An 18,350-nucleotide genomic window follows, 5' to 3' on the forward strand; every position below is an offset into this window, starting at 1 on the left:
GATGTTATTGTTGCGGTTACTACTATTGCAGTTATTATTAAAATTAGAGAGAAATTAACTATCAGGTATAAATCTATGAGAACCTTACTGTTTATATATTTATTACGAAAACGGATGAAACGCTTGCTTCTCCGTGTGCAAATAAATTCCAACACACAAACACAACACACACACAGATATATATATATATATATATATATATATATATATATACCAAATGCCATGACATTAGAAAACATAAAAAAACATGCTGTGAATATTTAAGGTAGGAAACATTATTAGGTCTTTAAGTATGTTTTTGCAGTCGAAATAAGTGAGTTGTGAGAGCACTCTTGAATGCAATCACTGTGTCTTTCAGTCTAAGTTCAGTGGGCAATTCATTCCACGTTGCTAGGCACCGGTATGCAAAAGAACGCTGTCCATATGACTTTGTTTTCATACTGGGAATAATGAGTATGCGATTGCCAGAAGAGGAGCGTAAGTATCTTGCTGGTGTTTACACGTGGGTGAGGTCGGATAGGTATGTTGGACTAGAGTCCGACAGTGAAATGTAGCACAAAGAACAAATTTTGTGTTTGATTCTGGATCAAATGGATAGCCAGTGTATGGTACAGAGCAGCGGGGATGGTGTGCTCTGATCGTGGTACTCTAAGTATGATCCGAAAAGCTGAACTTTTTCAAGTTGCTGGAGATGAACCAGACAGAATTGAGTTACAATAGTCCAGTCTTGAAATTAGTAATGAACACACAAGTGTTTTAGTGGCATCAACTGAAAGATATATTTGAATGAAGGTGTTGCGTTTCAGCTCAAGATATATAGCCTTGCATATGTTCATGACATGTTGGTGCAATGTGAGAGTACTGTCCAGAGTAACACCTAGGTTTCGTACTGACTGTGTGAATTTAATGTTGGTGTTGTTGATATTTATTGTTTGAGGTAAAGGATGTGAATGAGAAAGTCTTTATATTGTCATCTGCAGCTTGTTACATGTCATCCATGATTTAACATCAGAAATGCAACTCTCTATACCATGGATGCTACCATCAACTTCAGTTTGGTTGCTAGATTTGTATATTTGGGTGTCATCAGTGTATAATTGGTGAGACACTGGATGATGATCTATGACTCTTGAGAGTGACTGAGTGTATAGAATGAAGAGAACAGGTCCAAGAACAGACCACTGTGGAACACCACAACATACATCAACTGGGCTGGAGTGTATTCCATTTGCAGATACAATTTGTATCCTGTTGACCAAGTAGGACTTGAACCACATATCATAAATGCCAAATACATGCTGGTTTCGGTGAAGTAATATATCATGGTCTATTGTGTCGAATACTGCAGAAAAATCAATGAGGGTGAGGACTGTAATATTTCCGCTATCCAACGCAGAGATAATGTCATTAACTACTTTTAGAAGAGCAGTTTCAGTACTGTGGCAAGGGCTATATGCAGATTGTACATTGCTAAAAAGAATGTTTGAATTCAGATGAGATACAAGTTGGGATAGAACAACATTTTCTAAGATTCTTGATATGAATGGGAGATTAGAAACTGGGCGGTAGTTCTATAAATCGTTATGGTCTAGTGTTGGTTTCTTCAACAGGGGCTTTATAATGGCAGTTTTGAAAAAGGATGGGAATTCCCCGGATGAGAGAGTGGTATTAATAACATCAGTTGCCGAAGGCAATACTGGATCTAAGCACTCAAGAAGCAGTGATGTTGGAATTGGATCAAGTTCATATGACTTTTGTGCACTCTTCATCAAGATTGTACGTACGAAATCCATAGAGACATGTTCAAATGCTGCTAATGTTTGCCGCTCAAATTCTCTATCCCAACTGTATGGTGACAATGAGTCAACTGAAATTGTGGTGTCAAGCTTATTTCTAATGGTTTGTACTTTGTCACGGAATAAATTTACAAACATGGGAAGGTCGACTGGAGAGAAGGTAGTTGGAAGTGGTGTAGAATTGGCTATATATATATATATATATATATATATATATATATATATATATATATATATATATATATATATATATATATAGTGTTGTGAGTATATGGTCTTAAACAAGGATCACAAAAGAGTGAAAACCATCATGTTTGCAAAATTCAACAAATAATTCATAAACCAAGAATACAGACGAAAATTTTAAAAAAATATTGTATTGTGAACTGAATCCCATATCGTACTACAAGTTATATCACTTGTCAAAATGTACCGAATTCCAATTGAATTCCAGTGGTGTTCCAAATAAGCTCCAATATTAAATGTGATAGTGTGCCTGTAGTATCAAATGTCTTAATGTGACGATGACCTGGAATATGCCGATGCGTTAACAGTCATTTGATGGATCGCAATTATCTAATCCAAAATGTCACTTTAATTCCAAATTAATGATTTAGTCCGAGAAGTAATAATGAACAATGCGTAGTTCCAGAGAATAACTTTAATACATAAAACCACCAAAACTAAAGACTGAACACAGCAATGTGACTGATTTTCACTTTCGACATTAAGACAGGAAGGATGAAGTTTTCAGGTAAATAACATTGATATAAAAAAATTCAGACACGATAAAAGAGCTAGGATGTAAGCCAGTCTCTTCTCTAAGCATTCAAAGTTCCAGTTTAGGAATGTACAATTGGAAAACTAATTTCCCTAATAGAAATAAAGATTTGTTACCGCCAATAAGAATGACCTGAATATTTAACTTATAATCATTGAGAAATCTTGTCTATTAATTATGTTCTTTAGAAGGAAAAAAACACGAAATTAATGTTCAAATCGTTTCTATATTACCTACTTTGCGTACTGTTTCGTTTCTATATGAATTGCTTTGCTTACTGTTTCGTTCAGTTCCGCTTCCTATGTAGCACCAAACATTTGAAGTGCTGTAGCTTATTTTGAAGTCTGGACAGTTTACATTGAATTCAAGAGGTTTACATATTCTAAAGACACTTGTTTGTACATCTAATACATGTGTAACTGCTTCGGATTTTTCGTTTTCTGCGCATGTGTCAAACTCCTTCCAAGGTACAATCATTAGCTAGGTCCTACTAGATATGATGTCATAGCCTCGACACAGCTAATGTAAGGGTACTAATATAAGTCATAACGTCATGTGACTTATTTCCAAACACTGCCCAGAATGGATGCAATCGCTCAGATATATACATCACATCTCAGTCCACATAACAAGACGTAAAATTGTTATCTGCAACAGTTTCACTTTGTCATGTAGAATCATGTATACTTGGTCTCGTGATTGTATCACTGCACTTTGTACTGATAATACATTGATACGAATATACCATGATCAATTGGCCCTTAACGTTGTAGACGTAATAATTTGGAATATTAATACATAAAGTACACTTTAAATATAGACTAAACACTTTTGACTTGTAACTTTGTTAAAAACGTTTGAAAATAAATATTATCAATATTAATTTCACATTACTGCCATTCAATAAGAAGACATTTGTATTTAATTTAGTGAGGGAATATACACAAAACATATACATCAGCACGAATCGTTTAAGATAGAAGTAGCCAACCTGTTCATAAATCCTAATTAAATTGCTTTGGAGCGAAAAGGGTCTTACTGAATCTAGGCGTTTTCGACAATGTCAGTTTCTCATAGTTGCATTTAGAAGCATTCCACGACATTAACTAGTCCAGACGAAAATGGACAGATATATGTATCGAGGACATAAAGCCTAGATTCGAGGCGAGTAATGCAAGAAAGGATCATATTTGCTGAAAGGGTCAGTTTTCTCGACATTCGGGTATATCCCCTGTTTTCTATATGTTCTGTATATTTGTCATTTACGTGGTTTATTCTATGGTCCAGTGAAATTTTTAAACTCCAGAAATCTCCTTATGTCATAATGTACTCCACTACCGATTGTCTGACCAGTTGGAGCGAAATCTAGATTGTTGAAAATAGTCACTTTACCACTTTCTCACAGATCTATGAGAAACTTTCTATGAGGTCTCGATATAACCCAATTCTGATGAAACCGGTCATTTCGCCTATGTAGCCGAATAATTATTAACAAAGAGATAATGGTTTTCTTGTCTCTGTGGCGCAATCGATACGCGCGTTCGGCTGTTAACCGAAAGGTTGGTGGTTCGAGCCCACCCAGGGACGTTTGATATTATTTTGCACTTCATACGTCGTATCTGTATCGTTTGTCCATTATATTCGTGGACAAGGAGCAAGCATGAAGACAAAGCACATCTGATGAACATATTTCTCTTGCATCAATGTACCATGGTTCAATAAACAAAACAAAGCATTATTGTTTTAAATAAGATCAGAAGATAATTGTTTTTTCCTGCAATGTTCAAGATATGTATCAAAAGTCTCTCTAATTTGCGAAGGTGGAAAAAGATACAACCATCTGTTCTTAAAATTTATCAGTGCGTGAGTGTATTATAGTAAATCGGGTTTATTCGTTTAAATTAACAGATAATTAAAAAAATCACTTCATAGTTTTAGCAAAGGTCTTCAAATATGAACATGGCGATTCTTCGAAGAAAATCAAGATTAGCTCCAGCATGCAGAGATCCCCGTGGCTTGCAATGTATTTCATTTAGATGTCTAAATCACGACAACCTGTTTTATAAACCTCTGAACTCTTCTTCTAGAACAAAAGTTTTATTTATAAACCTGTATTATAAATGGACTATGATCTCGAATTAAGTCTAACAATTTACAATGACTTTGGATGCGGTACCTATTACCCGTATTCTAGATTTGATGAGTGGATAGAGAGAGCCCTAACATCAATACGGAAATTAAGGGGAAACACGTTTACATTCTTGCACACAATAGCTTTAAAATCTTTAGAAAACAACGACGATGGGTATTATTTTGCATCTCATATTTCGTCTCTGCTTCGTTTGTCCAGCATATTCATGCATATGGAGCAAGGATGAAAAGGAAAAATATCTAAAGAATATATTTTGTTGCATTGATGTAGATTTGATGAACAAACAAACTAAAGTACTATCTTCATAAATAAGCTCAGAACAGAACAGTTCATCCTAAAACGTTGAATATATTTGACATAATTCTTTCCCGATTTAGAGAAAAATTAGATGAATTTTACTATTAGTGTGTGAGTATATTATTGTAAATCGGATTTGTTCTTTCACATTAACTCGGATTTTTTAACATTACTTTCTTGATAAAGTCGTTCATAAATTTAAAGGGATGATTCTTCTAAGAAAAGCAAAATTAGTTTCAGCAAGCAACGATCCCATGTCACGCATGTTACGCATTCCTAACACTTCCCCTGTAAGATAATGAACCATTTAAACATTGATGTATGCCCTCGTTTGTTTAAGCATTGGATTTTTGTGTGTCGTATGTAAATTACACGATCGTTCCAGAAGACGAAATCAAAAGTTTATAAGTCATGTTGTCTTCATTTAAACATCTAAATGTAATGCATTGTGTGTCATGGGGATCGTTGCTTGCTGGAGCTAATCTTGATTTTCTTCGAAAAATCATCACTTTCATATATCAAGGACTTTATTTATCAAGTGATGTTAAAAAATGCGAGTTAGAGATAATACAGACAGAGATAACACAGACAATAGACAAACAATGATAAAACATGAAACAAAATTTGTTTGGGGGGAGGCAAGAAAGCAATTTGTTTTCGAAGCATACGAGGGGCCCTGAATTAAGGGCCTTTGGCTTAATGTTAACATCATTTCGTTAACAGAGGGTATTGCATTGGTCTTCTTCTTTTCCTCAAACTTTGACTTCTGGTCCGTGGATCATAACTCTCTTTAAACAGCCTTGTCTCTCCACATAAATTCGCTTGTATCCGTCATCCTGACAATGTTCAACGATGATCTGACATACATGGGTATTGACGATACGAGAATAGAGGATTCCACGTGGGTCCACATGTTTGGGACGAGAACAGGTGAAGGAATGCAGCGAAATGCGGTTATTTCTAGGGGAAGGGAAGACCGAAACGGATTGAGTTTGCTGACCAATCCAAACACGCGTTACAAAATGCCGTCACCACACGGAGTAATTCGTCCAATCCGAAGAGAGCAGTCTGTGACGTCACATCCCCTATATAGAGGCGCTAGCGTTTGTGAGCAGTCAGTTCATGTGACAACGTTTTCAATTATTACGGAAAATAAGGAGACGATAAATTGGGGTGCACAGGTCGTGGAGACGATAAGCGATGAACTAACCAAGTTAACACAGACCTACTTCCAGAAGGGGCTACTTTGAATTGGGATCTTTTGGATTTTCTTACCTTGCAAGAATTTGTTCCGGTACTAGTACCTTTGCCAGTACCTTCTCCTTCTTTAACATTCGCTGATCATTTCACATAGAGACAGAAAAAAGAATTGGAGAAATTTATGCAGCAGGAAAAGGAAGCAGAACAAGCTTTTCTTCTTCAACAACAGCGAGAAGAAGAGGTAAGATGGAAAACTAAATGAAGAAGAAGAAGCCGCGAAGAAACATAAGCTTATTTTGTGTCTGTCTTCATTATCTCTGGTTTTTATTTTTTTTCTCACTTTCACAGTTGTTTCCATGACTTCTTCCTCGCTTTCTCCTCGTCTTCTTTTCTTCTCATGTTTCTCTTTCTGCACGTGTCTGGGTTCTTCCTTGTGGGAGGGTATCTCTTCTTCTTCCTGTCCATAACCCCTCTCTTCTTCTTCTTCTTGCTCCTGTTATTTCTTAGGGCAATCTGAAGACCAATGTCCTTTTTCTTGACAATGATAACAGGTATCTTGACTTTTGTGTCTTCTAGCCCCTGCTTTGCTTTTTTGACGGTCTGGGCACTCTGAAGACCAATGTCCTTTCTTCTTACATATATAGCAAGTATCATGACTTTTATCTCGAAAGGAGGGTGAGTAGCCCGTCAGCTTGTCTGAAGATCATTTTCAGATAACTCCTAGCAAAGCTCTGATCAAAAGATCGATCTGTGTAGGCTCTTCCATTGTTCTGCTCGGTTTGAGAATGAAATGAATAGTGGAAGGGCAAGACACACACCCTTTTATATACACTGGTCTGCCATGGATATAAAGTTACCCATTGTGTTTAACATGTAGTAGTTTGACATTCTGCAGTCAAGATAAAACGATCGCATCAATTCGCGAAGAAAGGAGAGGAAAGTAAGAGGAAGAAACGTGATGTTTCGCCTCGTACAGTAGCTGAATTCTTGGCAAAAATTCATGTCAGTGATTTTGATGATGACATGAGTGAACCAGAATCCAGACTCAGAGAGTCCTCACCTAACCAAAGTTCACCAGTAAGCCCAGAAAAGTACTATCACATTCGAGAAACGGAAAAGCGTTCCTCTAGACAATTTAGAACTACGGCTTAAACTTACAGGGTGAAGTTTAAAGATTTCAACTCCACCGTACCGTTGGAGAAAGCACAGGTCTTTATCACTGAGGTGTGGGATTCTTTCTTAACCACACTGAAACACCAATGTCACGCCAAAGAAGACGATCGCTTGAGACTTTGCATTCATCACGACTGCTTGAAATCCCCTGTTTGGATGGAGTTTAGCAGCCCAGCAGAACTGACACCTTCCAAAATCATCGACAAGATTCAACACGTGCAACAATCCAATGATCAGTTTCACATCACCGATGGTAAAGCGACACTATCCATGACCCACGTCTCTCTTCCCCAAGGGAATGGACGCAAAAAGGTCTTATTGGTGGACGACCTTCGCAGCACCAAAACAAGCCTCGTCCGAATTAATAATCCTCAAGACCACATGTGTTTAGCCAGGGCTCACGTGGTGGGACGGACCTATGCCAACAATAACGACACGGTAGAATGGAAAATACACTGGGAGAACATTCGAAAATCGAACCGAGTCAAACAACGAAGAGAAGCAGAACCCCTGTTACAACAAATGGGCCTGTCCAAAGACACCCCCTGTGGCATTCCTGAAACACAAAAATTGCAAGATGTCCTAGCTCCACGCTACACCTTGAAAGTACACCCTCAAGAAGTGCGCGGACCTCTATTGTTTCGAGGCATAGGTTTTAAAGATGGAAAATACATTCACGTCTATCAACACGATGAACATTTCGATGTCATTACCAGTATCACCGGATTCCTGGTATACATATATTACTATGGTTATAACAATCGAGAGCAACACAAACATTGTGGTTCGAAATGCTCGGGATGTTTGGCCTCTCAACCCTCTCTGGACGAAGGACAAGAACGAGTGCATTGTTCAGCTTGTCAGCGAACTTTTGTCAGCTCTGCCTGTTACCAACAACATCTAAAGACGCACGGTTTACAGCAGAAATGCGCTTGTCAACTGCTGAGATTGTGTCGTACGTGTGGACAAGGTATACGTACCAATAATGCCAAGGCACACGTATGTTCAGGAAAGAAAAACTGTCACATTTGTCACCAAATCGTGGGCTTGGAACACAAATGCTACATTCAGAAATACCAAACCCAACAAGAGGAGGAAGGTGACCACAAGAAGAAAGGGAATTTCATCTTTTTCGATTTCGAATGCATGCAAGAGACCGGCATTTACATTCCTAATTTCTGCGTGACTCATCGAGCGTGCAAGAAGTGCATTCAACAGCCTATCTTTAGTCATTTCCCTCACTGCAAGATTCCTGGAGGAAGTGAAAACATATTTCGGGGACCGAACACCCTGGCCGATTATGCCCGATGGATCTTAGACCCCATCGATAAGACTTGGAACGAACGTCCTAAAGTAACTTTGAAAGGAGCCAAAATCATCTCTATTCAAGTGAGACAATAACAGTTTAAAGATTTGATGATCTACTTGGCCATGCCTTTGAGTCGAATGCCTAAAATGTTTGGGATGATAGAAATGGGAAAAGGCTACTTTCCACACTTTTTCAATACCAAAGCTAGTTAACATGCCGTCCTACGCCATATGCCATATGCCTGATGCTAAGGACTACGACTCCGACAACATGAACACCGAAAAAAGAGAAGCTTCCTATGCTTGGTACCAGGCTCACGCTTCGGACCCCTTCGACTTTCAGGAAGAAATGTTAATGTATTGTCGTTCCTACGTGGACATTTTACGGCGTTGCTGTGCAAAATGTCGAGAACTGTTCATGGAACACGGAGGGGTCGATTATTTGAAAGAAGCCTGCAGCATTGCCAAAGCGTGTTCCTTAGTGTACCGCCAATGAAAACACGCTGGCTCTCATTAGCCCTCAAACGACCAACTTTGTTAAACGTTAATACTCGGTTAAAGCCCTGTGCTGGTTACATTAATTGTGCGACAAGGAAGACAAATGGATTCAACATGCCCGCAACGGAGGGGGCGGAAAAACCATCGAACGTATTCGGTAGATGGATGGGACTTAGAAAACCCCCAAGATCTTGTCAGCGAAGCTTGAAGTTAGAACAGCAAGGATACCAAGTGGTGGAAATGTGGGAACACGAATACGATCACCGTTTGAAAACCGATACCGAGTTTAAACGCATCGTGGAAAGTTACAAGCTGATGGACCCCTTGAACCCGAGTGACAGCTTGTATGGAGGACGGACAAATGCCATCTGTTTGATGTAGCACACCGACGAAGAGAAAGGAGAAGAAATCAAATACTTGGACGTGTGCTCACTGTATCCCTACGTGTGCAAATATTGTCGCTTTCCTGCAGCACACCCGCAATTGTTGACGGCACACATCGATCTGGACCACATTCGACAATACGAAGGCTTGATCAAGTGTAAAGTTTTGCCTCCCACCGACTTGTACCATCCCGTGTTACCTCACCATTGCCAAAGAAAAACTGATGTTTGCTGCGTGCCGTACTTGTGCCGAAACGTGCAACCAAGACCAACCTTGTCAGCACACCCAGGAAGAACACACCTTAACGGGAACGTGGGTCAGCGTGGATTTGTTTAAAGCTCTGGACATGGGATACCAGTTGTTAGAAGTGTACGAAATTTACCACTTTCCCAAGACACAATACCACAAGGTGACCCAACTCAGAAAGGCATTTTCGCAAACTACGTGGATGCCTTTTTGAAACTGAAAGCCAGCGGTTATCCTTCTTGGTGTCACACTCCCGAAGACCAAACTACATTAAAAGAGAAATACTGGGAGCAGGAAGATATCACTTTAGACCACATCGAGAAAAAAGAAGGCAGCCGATCGTTTGCCAAAGTAATGCTAAATTGCTTGTGGAGCAAAATGGCACAACGACCTTGTTTACCCATAAGATGATATTTGACAGAACCTTCCCGCTACTTCCAGATGATTCACGACAAAACCAAATACATGAAACACAAGGACGTCATTCGTGATGATTTGATCTTAGTCAATTACGAAGAAGATCTGGACTTTCTATGAGCCGACGAATTTGGAAGTGTCATCATTGCGGCTTATGTGACAGCCCATGTTCGCTTAAAATTGTACGTAGCTTTAGAACTGTTAGGGGATCATGTCCTGTACTTTGACACGAACAGTTGCATCTACATCGATCGCCCAGGTCAACATCACCCTGACATCGAGGGAGACCGTTGAGGAGCCTGGACAGTCGAGCACCCCTACGAGAAGATTTTCAGTTTCGCTAGTGGCGGCCCTAACAATTACGGCTACGAATACCGGTGCAAACAAGGAGAAGTGGACACGGAGTGTAAAGTGAAAGGTTTGACTCTGAATTATCGCACCAGTCGAGTGGTGAACTTTGGAAACAACAAGATTCAGCCTACCTGGAACATGCTCGATGGTCTCCGAATTGTCACTACCTACTCTTAGTGGGACCAAGTCATTGAAGTGACCTACCATGTCGTTTGAAAAAACAGGCATTACCCGATGTAGAGACTATAAGAACGTTACACTGTCCCTAGGACATCTTGGTTACCCAAACCATGTTGTACAGAGACTTGTTTCTATACCACGTTGATCGTTTTGATGTGCATTTTCTCATTGTACTTAACCCTTTGGCTTTTATGTATTTAGTCTTTCGTGTTTTATTTTTGAAACATCAATAAACGTGTCCTGAAAGAGTATATAAACTCTTGTCTTGTCTGTCTTCGTGTCACAAGTGACATTCCTTGCTCTATGGCTACGTCTGCTGTCTCTGTTCCCTCTTCCGCCACTTTCAAAGTCATCGACAAACACTTAAATCGTGCCAGTTGGGAAGCTTTGTATCTTCGTCATCCCTTTAACATGTTCATTGCTGGACCTAGCAGTTCAAGTAAAACCGAATTTGTCAAACGTTTGATCGAACATAAAGATCATTTGTTCAATCGTCCACCTCAACGAATCGTATGGTGTTACAAAGAGACGGAATCGTGTCTGACCCCCGTCAAACCCATCTGGTCATTTTTGACGACATTTTAGGAGAAGAAGAAGAAGAAATTAAACTGTTGTTTACGCGCAAAGGGCATCATCGTAATGCCAGTGTCATTTACATTACTCAAAATTTGTTTCAACAAAGTAAAGCCCATCGCACCATCAGTCGCAATGCTCATTACGTGGTCTTGTTTAAAAGCCCTCGAGATAAATCGCAAGTGCAAGTCTTGGCCAAAGAGTTAGGAACGCATTGGCTAACTCAGGCGACGACGATGCCACGCAAACTCCACACGCATATTTACTCGTTGATTTGAAACCCACTATCTCCGATTATTTGCGATTTCGTACCCATTTGTTTCACCATTGGTGTCAAGACGGAGGGCCTGTCCTGTACATGTCTCCATCCTCGACTTAACCAAAAAATCTATTAAATCCTAAGACACGTTTCGTCTGTCTCACACATCGTCAACATGACGTCCCTTCAGTCTCATCTTCCCGTCAAATTGATTAGTGCCTTGTATGGCATCAGTCGCGAAAAAAATCCACAAATATGTGCTCGTGTCGTTGAAACCAGTCTCAAAGAAGTCTTACGATGGTTTACGGTTACAGCACGTCAATTACTGTATGGCATCGTTCAGATTTCTCATCAAAACAAATGCTTTTTTGATAGAAACAAAGTAGCCTTGACACAACAGGCCGATCTCCGCATCGACACTCAAACCAAAAAGCAAATCACTTTAAAACCTGGAGGGAGCGGTACTCTAGGAGGTGTCATCATTCGCTCCCTCTTAAGATGAGATCCTAACGCCCACAAAGTTCTCCCCAAGAAGAAAGCCACTCCCAAAAAGCCAAACGAAGCCCGAAGAAAAAACGCAACGGTGTCAAGACCAGGTCACAACCTCAAAAAAAGAGAGCCCACAGAAAAAGAATCAGAGAAGTCCCCAGAAAAATAAAAGCCCACAGAAAACAGCTTCTACCCGCAAGGGAGGCACTTCGGTCAGGAAGCAACCTTACATTTGCAAACCACGAACTGCACCGACGGTGACTGCATCTCCTGTAGCCTCAGGTTCATCCACTTCTCCGTTGTTCACGATGCCTGCCTAACCCCATGTGACACCAGTTCGTTCTCAGTTGATGACACCATGGAAACTCGCGTCTCCAAGAACTTCTCCTGTGGTGATACCCTCCTCTTTATCAGCAGTGGCAGCTACTCACAAAATACCTGTTCCCAAAATCAAAGTCCAAGAGAGCTCGGGCATGTTACAGAGTCTACTGGATTTGCCCAATCAAGATCTGGCTCGATTTAGTCCGTTGCGAACCCCTCCACGACACGTGATGCCTGTCATCATGATCAAATTTCAGGATACGGACAGATTATCTCTCAGGTTTAATAGTAGTTTGCTTGAAATTTTGGGTGGACACACAGATGGTATCAAACAATTTGAGCCCCAAGATCAACAGTAATATGGTTTTTTAATGCTTTTGGAAGCCCGGTAGAACTGAACGAAAGACTGAATTTGATATTTGTGCACTCCGATGTGGTGGAATACAACGTGGTGGGACACACCTCCGTGCCGTTACTGCGTGTCATTCCTTTCAAAGTGGATAGTACCACGGCCATTGACCAATAAGGTGCAAACACCTATCACGTGCACCGTGAATTTGTGCATCCTCAATATTTGCCTGTCAGTAAGTCAGATTTTGACACTGTCAACATTGCTATAAAAGGATATATGGGTCAAAATATTCCATTCTCCAAAAGGGACAGTCACGGTGAAACTCCATTTTCGAACAAGATTCTCTAACGAATTTTAAGTCATGAATCCAGTGTACCGAGGCGTTGCTCGACAGCGAGGACATGGTTTAGGATATATGTTAAAATCAGCCTTTCGTTCGGTGGTTCCGGTGTTGAAAATGACGCTGACACGATGATTGCATGCCTTGAAAGATGGGGCATTGATACAAGGCAAAGAATTTCTCCAAAATGTCATCAACAAACAAAACCCCAAAGAAGCATTCTTGAGGGCAGGCAAAAATGTCTTGCTGAAAACGGGTAAAGACATTTTGAGCCGACGTGAAACTCCTATAAATGCCCTGAACGCTACCGAGTCAGGCATTCCTGGTCTCTGACGTCAAAGAAAGGACAAGGCAGAAAGAGACGACGAAGAAAACAACCATTCACAAGACTTCACACTTCTACAGCTAGAAAAGCTAAGAAAAGAAGAACCGTCCGAGACTTAGACGTTTCTGATTATTAAATATTAGAAACAGAAATGATGCACCGAGAGTTTTGCGCCTGTTCCAAGTCGGAAATGGATCTGTTTGCCGTGCCACCCACCATGATGACGATGCAAGAATCCCAATGGGTCGAATTTTATCCCATCTCCTCTTTGTCAGCCTCAGCTCCGATTGAGTTTGAAATCAAAGGACAGCCCGAAGATTACATTGACCTGAACAGCAGTTACTTGTACCTGAAAGCCAAAGTGATCAACAACGGACGACACTTTTCCAGGAGCCGATGCTAGAGTAGCTCCCGTCAACAATTGTATGCATTCCTTGTTCAGTGAAGTGGATTTGAATTTGAATAACAAACTGGTCAGCAGTAGCATGGATACTTACCCTTACCGAGCATACCTGGAAAATCGCATGACGTACGGAAAACAAGCCAAAACACTCATCAGAGTGACAGCAGATGACGATCCTCACAATGTAGGTTTTAACGACCGTAGAAAGAAAATCATGCAAGGACGAAGTTTAGAACTGATGGATCGTTTGCATTTGGACATTTGGTTGCAAGACAAGTATTTGCTGAACGGTGTGGATATCCGCCTGAGACTGTATCGTAGCAGTACCGCATTCGATTTGATGGCCCATGCTAACGAGTACAAAACCATTCAAGAAGCCAGACTCTACGTGCCTCGTGTGGAAGTGTTACCTGATGTGGGAAACGACATCAGTCACACTTTGATGAGAACGACCGCCAATTATCCGATACGACGTGTGGAAGTGAAAACTTTCACCATTGCCTCTTTACTCCGATGTAAGATCGAAGATCATCTGTTCCAAGGACAGTTACCCAAACGTTTAATCGTTGACATTGTGAGAAATGCAGTACTCAACGGAGCCCACGATCAAAATCCATTCTAGTTTAAGCACTACAGAATCTCCAAAATCGAAGTCATTCGCGATGGCAAGGTCTTGTGTACCCGACCTTTCGAACCTAACTTTAACCAGAAAAATTACTTGAGATCGAACTTGTCCCTGTACGAAGCCATCGGACAGTTAGGGATCAACACCAGTCACGGCATTTCGTACGATGATTATGTAGGAGGCTACACTTTGTGGGCTTTTGATTTCACACCAGACCAAGGCAGTGACGAGGGACATTTCCACCCTATATAACTGCGTTTGGAACTTCAGTTTGCAGAAGCTCTACCCCAGACGGCAAACGTCATCTTGTATGCAGAATTCGATAATACCCTAGAAATAAACTGCTTGAGAGACGTCATTCTAGAGTATTAGAAGCCATGGAAGACTGTTATCCCTCTTTACATAGGTCATTATGGTTATCTTTTGTCTTTAGCTTGGAAACATAGTGTATAACAATGGTCAATGGCCCAGTGACAGTGGAAATCTCAATTTAATTCACAACGTTGTCAACCTTGTCCAAAATAGATGGCTAATTGAAAAAAATGTTTGTTGTTGAATTGAATGGTTAATTTTAAAAACAAAATTGTTGATTGTTAGTTTTAAGTTATTTGAATACAAAATGTTGTGTTTTGAAGAAAAAAATGCGTTTGTCATTTGTTTTGCCATGGGTATCATGAAATATGCTCTTTGACTTCTCTCTATACCTCACATCAAACTTGAGTGTACCGACTCGAAACTATATAGGAATGTTTTCGTTCGCGTCCGAGCTTTTAAAAAAAGTGGGATACTCTCCAGTCTGACCATCCATTGTCGACTCATCGTCCTAAGAAGATGTACTCAAGATTAGCCAAGCTGAACGAAGCCTACGTCATTTTGCAGCAGACTTGAAAAACTGATGGAACTTCAGATTCACCTGGAGCATGCCAAGCGACTCCTGAATGAGCTGACAGCGGAGGCTACTGTGGAAGAAACCATGATAGAGAAGGAGGAGGAGGAGAGAAGAAAGAAAGAAGAGGAGGAAAAGAAAAGGTCTATTTTACCGCACTTAATCATGAGACAGACCAAAGAAGTCAAGCCTATGGTGAGGACACTGCCTTTGCGACAAACACCACAGCCACTACCACCACCAAGACCCGTAGTTACCCAGACAGAAAATTGGGTTGTGGAATTAAAGACGCAAAGACAAGAACGGGAGCCTCAGCCATCGCAACATCCACGTGTGTATAATAGACGGGGACAGGAACAAGTCTTCACTATTCCTCAAACGGAGGAGTGGGATAGTGAAGCCACTCAAGCCCCGTCTGGTCTTCCAACCACAACGATTAATTGAAACAATGATTGGAGTCGGCCTTGTGTCCGTGGTGCTCGACTTGGACATTCAGGTGCATCTGAAGTTTTTTTAATAAAAATAAACAGCCCTTCTCAGGGGTAACCAAATCTCTAGAAAAGAAACACTATTCAATTTGTCCATTTATGTGAATGTGGAGTAGCATGAATATAAACACTCACTCCATTACTGATGTGATTGTGTGTGTGTGTGTGTGTGTGTGTTTTAGCTCACGTACGTTTGTGTGGATATTAGAATATTAGGGTTTGTAAGCACTCTCGTACGTTTGTGTGGATAGTAGATTATGGTTGCTTTTGCTTCTTCGCATGTGTAGATAGTAGATTTTGGTTATGATTTGGCTTCTTCGCGTGTAAGGATAGTATAGTTTGGGGTTTGTTTTTGCTTCTCAGTGTGAGTGGATGGTAGATTATGATTATGATTTGGCTTTTTGGCGTGTGTGGATAGTAGATTTTGGTTATGTTTATGCTTCTCCGCGTGTGTGGATAGCCGATTTATGTCATGGTTTTGCTTCTCCACGTGTGTTGATAGTATAGTTTGGGTTTGATTTTGCTTCTCGGCGTGTGTGGATAGTATAATATTGGGGTTTGTAAGCGCTAACGTACGTTTGTATAGATAGTAGAGTGTGTGGTTGTTTAACTTTCCCTCTGTGTGGATGGTAAACTGGGTTTTGGTTTTGCTCCTCCGCGTGTGTGAATAGTATAGTTTGGGTTTGAGTTTGATTCTCAGCGTGTGTGGATAGTACATAATGTGGTTAGTTTTTTGACTCATTACCTTTGTGTGGATAGTATATAATATGAGAAGACACAAGTAAGGGATATTTTCCTTCTAGTCCGTGCTTTACACATAAAATCTCACGCCATTCAACGGAATATGCAAAGAAGATGAGCGTAGAGCTGTTCAATGAACTAAACGACTTTTGATATTGGATAGTGAATTGGAAATACGTGGTGGAAAGGCTTGAGAAGGAATGGAGGTATCTAATTACCAATGATTTTATAACAAGACAAGTGACTACTCTCAGAGTAACCATTGATCTTCTCCAGGGCATGATAGCAGTGTTTGTCTCTTTTCTGTGTTATCTCTGTATTATCTCTACTGTAATGTATTTTTCCACATCGTCCCTAGACAGACCCAATACCTTTTGTCCCTCTATAGTCCTACCCATGTTAAAGTCCCATTATCCCTAGACAAGCCCACCATGTTAAAATCCCATTGTCTCATTAAAACCCCACCATATTAAAGTCCCATTGTCCCCAGAATTGATATGCCCTTTTCTAAAGTTAAAGTCCCTTTGTCCCTAGACAAGCCCACCATGTTCAATTCCCATTGTTCCCAGAATTGATATACCCTTTTCTAACGTTAAAGTCCCATTGTCCCTAGGGTGATCCACTATAATACTTCCGTGTTCACGAATATGCTGTACAAACGATGCAGAGACGACATATGAGATGCAAATGAATACCCATCGTCGTTGCTTTCAAAAGATTTTAAAGCTATCGTGTGTAAGAATATAAACGCGTTTGCCCTTTATTTCCGTATTGATGTTAGGGCTCTTTCATTCCATTCATCAAATCTAGAACATGGGTAATAGGTACCGCATCCAAAGTCATTGTGAATTGTTAGAATTAATTCGAGATCATGGTGCATTTATGAATTGGAACGGAACGAAAACCTTGTTTTCAAATAATACAGGTTTATAAATAAAACGTTTGCTCCAGAAAAAGAATTCTGAGGATTATACAACAAATTGTCGTGATTTAAACATCTAACTGAAATGCATTGGAAGTCACGGGGATCCCTGCATGCTGGAGCTAATTTTGATTTTCTTCGAAGAATAACCATATTCATATTTATTTGAAGACCTTTGCTAAAACTATGAAGTGATGTTTTATTATAGGATTAAATGATCATGGTTGGGATTTATCGATGTGTAAATTTTACCTAATGTCACTATATATATATATATATATATATATATATATATATATATATATATATATATATATATATATATATATATATATATATATATATATATATATATATATATATATATATATATATATATATATATATATATATATATATATATATATATATATAGTTACATTTTTAGGCTTTAATAAACAGTAATTTATCGCGTGGATTAGTGAAAAAAGAGTCCCCTTCCTCTCGAACAGGTTTTCATTTTTCATGTTGGCTGTCACAAAAATATTTTCTACATATGACTGAAAGGTTAAAACTCCCATTAACATTCATAATTATAATATTTATTGAAATCCTTTGATATCTTCTAGTGTTTTCATTCTTGTTGTGGTGGCTTATTACCGTTTGTAATGGTGTTTGTCGATGTTTAGAAGATGAGCGACCACTGTGTTATAGCTCGGATAGAGCGATGACTAAAATGTGAAATTATTCGATTGAATAACTGGAGGTCTGAACACAGATATCGAATAGATGAACACGAACCCCTTATACATAATAGAACAATTTAATTAATTTAATAAATAAAATAATATATAAGACGATGGG

General features: G+C 39.7%; 1 protein-coding gene and 1 non-coding gene across 2 annotated transcripts in view; one reads left to right on the forward strand and one right to left on the reverse strand.

Annotated features, from left to right (window-relative positions):
* LOC149771043 (glutamate receptor ionotropic, kainate 3-like) overlaps positions 1-18,350 on the reverse strand; it is a 122,978-nt gene that overhangs the window by 75,783 nt on the left and 28,845 nt on the right. The gene's annotated exons all lie outside the window — the stretch shown is intronic.
* Positions 4,091-4,164, forward strand: Trnan-guu (transfer RNA asparagine (anticodon GUU)). The gene has a single exon. It is a non-coding gene; the product is annotated as a tRNA-Asn (tRNA).

Source organism: Sinohyriopsis cumingii, unplaced genomic scaffold (genome assembly GCF_028554795.1).
Source record: "Sinohyriopsis cumingii isolate HCF-2022 unplaced genomic scaffold, ASM2855479v2 utg002136l, whole genome shotgun sequence".
In the NCBI taxonomy this organism is placed as follows: Eukaryota; Metazoa; Mollusca; class Bivalvia; order Unionida; family Unionidae; genus Sinohyriopsis; species Sinohyriopsis cumingii.